Genomic DNA, 4,806 nt, shown 5'->3' with positions numbered 1-4,806 from the left:
CCTGGGGAAGGCGCTGCGGGAGGGAGGGCTGCGAGGGGGCAGCTCGGGGCCCGGGTCCGCCATTCAGGCGCGCGGCCTCCCCTCCCCCAGCCCCCCAATAGCGCATTGTTACACATTGTTCCGAGCCGAAACCCCAGCGCCCCCCGCCGCCCCCCGCCGGAGGGCTTCCAAGAGATCACAGCTCGGGCCGGCACGCCAGCCCTCGGCGTGGATCTGAGGAGGACCAGGAGCCCCGAGAAGGGAACCCGGCTCGCTGGGAAAACGGGCGCCCCAGGAAGCTGGGGCCGCCGCGGCCTCGGGCCTGACTGATGTTTCGCTTCCCCTCCGCCCCTCCGCCGAGGCNCGCCGGCCTTGGGGGGAGGGCGCCTCGCGTGGGATCCAGGCGGAGCCCGCCCGACTCGCACGCCCCGCCCGGGGCCTGGGGCCGCGGTGGGACTGGGGGCTGGGTGAGGGCTGGGACCTCGGGCGGAGGATGTGGACTGGCACCGTGCCCTCAGACGCTTCCAGTCTCTGGCCCGGTTCCTAGACCAGGCTCCCACCCTCGCCCCACCATCAGCCGCCACTGTGACCTCCTCTTCTCAGTTTGGGAAACATTTTAGACTTCCAAAGTCATTTGGTCGGGCATAAATTTCTCCACTTACTGGGTTCCCGGCACCTTGCTGGGCGCTGGGGAATCAACAGAGACAAATGGTCCCAGCTGTCATGGAGCTGACATCCTGTGGGAGACAGCCAGACAACAAACAAATGCTTACATACATAAAGAAGATAATTTCAGGGAGTAATGAGTTCTAGGAAGCAAATTAGCAGGTGAAGTGACAGATAGGGGCTACTTAGCTGGAAGTGAGAGAAGGAGGCCTATCTGAGCCGAGAACTGAATAACAGGAAGGAAACCTGCCTGAGAAGAGCCAGGGGAAGACCATTCCCAGCAGGGGCAAGAGCAAGTGCAAAGGTCCTGAGACAGGAAGGAGCTTGATGCATAAATAGCCAGGAGACAGGTGGTGGGCACACTGAAGGCAGAACTGCAAGGGAACACTCTGCTCTTCAAGGCTACAGAGGGCCTGCTGAGGAATTTGGATGCGGTTCTGGTGCTATGGGAAGGAAGCCGTTGGCAGACTTTAAGCAGAGGAATGTTGAATGAGTGAGTGAGTGAACGAGCCTATGAGCTGATAGACTCCCTGAGCAGTTGCAGCTCCAGGCGTTTGACTCCCCAGGGCTCAGGCAGACACCCACAAACACCTGCTCTGGGAGCCTCCCCACCAGTCCTGCGGCCTCTGGGGTCTGTCGGTCCTATGGAGGGGAGGGGGAAGCATCAGGGCCCCCAGGTGACCTGGGGCAAGTGAGGTCTCTTATCAAACCTCAGCTTCCTCATTGGTAAAATAGGCACTGAAGTAGGTATGGTGCCCTTACTCCGTACTAGATACTGTCCCTCTCTCTCTCTTTTTTCTTTAAGGTTTATGTATTTATCTTCAGAGAGAGAGAGAGAGAGAGAGAGCGCACAAGCAGGTGAAGGTCAGAGAGAAGGAAAGACAGAATCCCAAGCAGACTCTACGCCATCATTGCAGAGCCGGATGCGGGGCTCAGACTCGCGAACTGTGAGATCATGACCTGAGCCGAGATCAAGAGTCAGCTGCTTAACCAACCGACTGAGCCACCCAGGTGCCCGGCGGTGCTGCCTCTCTTTGTATGGCTTGTCTCATTTGATCCTGGCAGCCCCTTCGTGGCTCACTCAGCACATTTTGTTGATGTGGCACACGATGGTGAAATCACCCGTCCAGGTTCTCCAGCTAACGTGTCGGAGCCAAGACCTGCACCCTTCCCACGGAGGCTCAGCCACCTATCTCCCACAGAGAGTGGTGAATGGTAAGAGCGAGGCAGGGGCCGGGCCACGATGTAAAGTGCACCACTTTAAGCTAGTTCTAAGCACATGTTTTGGGGGGAGTGGAGGGGAGACTGACCTGCTTTCTAAATCTGGCTCCTTTGTGCCAGCTTCGGGCAAACCACTTAACTTGCCGAGTCTCGGTTTCCTCATCTGTAAAATGGGGATAACAGCAGTACCTGCTTCCTGGAGTTGTTGAGAGGATTGAATTAAGTAAGATGGTGAAGCATTAAGCCCAGAGCCTTAACAGTGGATGCTGTTACTCTTTCAGGTCAAACACTAGCTAAGTGGGAATGGCCACCTACATCCACTTGGGGCTTTCTGGCCCCCACCATGGTCCGATCTCCTGCCCTTCCTGCCTTAATATGGTTTGGGGAGAGCCTAGGGGCAGACCTGATGCCAGGGACCTCAGTGGGAGTTAGAAGAGGAGGCCTCCCTGGGGGAAGGAGATTGCATGCGGTCTAAATACTCGCAACTGCCATTGCTGAGCACCTACGTGCACCAGATGCCGTCTGCATGTATTATTTCCTGCAGCTGCTGTAACAAATGACCACAATCTCAGTGGCTTAAAAACAACACGCATCTATTCTTTACAGTTCTAGAGGTCAGAAGAGTCTGAAGTCAGCTTCCCAGGGCCAACATCAAGGTGTTGGGAGGGCTGGCTCTTTCTGGAGATTCTAGGGAAGAAGCTGTCCCCTGTCTTTTCTAGCCTCTGGAGGCCACCTGCAGGTCATGCTTGTGCCTGCCGCTGGTGACCTCCAGACGCTAGGAAAGGCCAGACAATAGCTTCTGTTGTCCTGCCTCCTGCTTCCTCCCTTGACCTTCCTGCCTCGTCTTTATAAGGACCTTTGTGATTACATTAGGGACACCTGTAAAATCCAGAATAATCTCCCCATCCCAGACCCTTTATTTAATCACACCTGCAAGGCCACCCCCGCCCCCATGCTTTTTTTTTTTTTTTTCCATGTAAGAGACCATCCACAGGGGCCAGGGATTAAGACCAGGGTATCTTTGTGAGCCATTGTTTAGCCTCACACTCCATGCATTCTCTGCTCCCTCATCATAACTCATTGTACAGATAAGAAAATCATTAAGGCTCAGAGAGGCGAAGTCACTTGTCCATGGTCATACGGCAGATGAGTTCACTCACCCATTGCATGCGTATTTATTGAGTGCCCGCTGTGGTTCACACATCGGGTTAGACTCTGGTTGCAGTGTAAAAGTTGCATTCTGTGGCACACAGGCATGAAATGTAATGACTCAGTCCTGTCAAGGAATTCTGGAAAGGCTTCCTGGAGGAGGTGACCTGTGAGCTGAGATCCGAAGAGTGATTTTCCCCAGTCTGTTTTAGTCAGGGGAGGGCATGGGGTGTCTCAAAAGAGAACAAGGAGCTGAACAGCGGTCACTGTCAGCAAAGCCAGTCCCCGAGAGATTTCTGCTGAGGACTTGCTTTGTCATCCTCAGCCTGATGCAGTCAGAGGGCCAGGAGGGAGGGGGCCCACTGTGCACAGACTCCCAGCAAAGATGGTGTCGGTACAAGTCTCAAACTTGCAGCTTGAAGGTGGAGTCCAGGGTGCTGGGGTTTGGACTGGAGAGAAGAGCCAAGTGTTTGCAGATCTGGAGTTGAGTGCCTTTAAGTAATCTAAGTTCTTGGTGAGTTGAAATACCTTTCTTTTTTTAAGTTTATTTATTTATTTTGAGAGAGAGAGAGAGAGAGAGCAAGAGCAGGGGAGGGGCAGAGAGAGAGAGAGAATCCCAAGGAGGTTCTGCCACTGTCAGTGCAGAGCCTGATGTGGGGCTCGAACCACGAATCTGTGACCCGAGCCGAAATCAAGAGTCAGATGCTTAACAGACTGAGCCACCCAGTCACCCCTGAGATACCTTTAAGGAATGTAAATTGTCCTTATTATTCTATACCCTTTTTAAAATCACCCATCTCTTTTAAATCCCCAAATGCACTTGAATTTGAGATATCCTCCCTCTTCCCAGGGGTCTTAAGGCCTAGTTCTGCTTCTTTGTGGCCTTGGCCTTTGGGCTCGCCTTAGCTTTCTCACAGGTTGAAAGGAGACACAGATCTCTATCTAGGGGGAGAGAGCCGCTTGTGGGCTGGAGGATAGGGAAGGGAAGGATCTATCTCACAATTGGATCAAGTATCCTGAGTGAATAGGACTATCATTTGCTCACCCAACAGAATACAAATCGAGCATTTCACCAAGGCTCGGCCTCACTGGGTGGACACCCCCATTTGAAGAGCCTGCTGATATACACAAGGAAATTGAGGCCGGGCGGGGGAAGTATCTAGAGCAAGAAAGTACAGAGTGAGATTCAGGGGGTCCAAGTGCCCTGCTGAAGCCCAACCACTGGCCAGCTGCCTCCTTAGGGCCACAGCACTGGGGACTCCGGGCCGAGTTTAGGATGTATAGCTGCCTCCCATTTGCGACTACAGAGCCAGCATTTATTGAGCACTTGCTATGTGCCAGGCCCTGTGCATTTTGGTCTGTGAGGTGGAGACTCACTGTCTGCGTTTTGCAGAGGAGAAAACAGAGGCTCAGAGAGGAGAGAGAATATTCCCAGAATGGGTCGGCTGGATGTCTGTAACTCTCAGCTGTCGGCTAACTCCGGGCACTCTCCAGGCCACTGAGTTCCGTGGCTTTCAAATCCCGTTCTGAAATGCTTCGTGTTCGAGGTTTTCGTTGTTGAGGTGGGGCTGACCCAGCCAGATGGAGCCTCGATTTGTCAGCCACGGGGCACAGGACCCCAGGAGTTCTCCAATATCCTTCTCACTGTGTGACATTCTATAGCTTTGGTTTAGATTTGAAGGTTTCCTTCGCCGTAAACTTGTGTACATGAAACTGACAGAAAAGATGCTAACGGGAGGGGCGGGGACAGAGGTGGGGCTAAGCAGCAGCGGGAGTGGCGGCTCAGTCGGT

Source organism: Crocuta crocuta, unplaced genomic scaffold (genome assembly GCF_008692635.1).
Source record: "Crocuta crocuta isolate KB4526 unplaced genomic scaffold, BGI_CrCroc_1.0 scaffold139, whole genome shotgun sequence".
Classification (NCBI taxonomy): Eukaryota; Metazoa; Chordata; class Mammalia; order Carnivora; family Hyaenidae; genus Crocuta; species Crocuta crocuta.
This window is presented reverse-complemented; position numbering follows the sequence as displayed.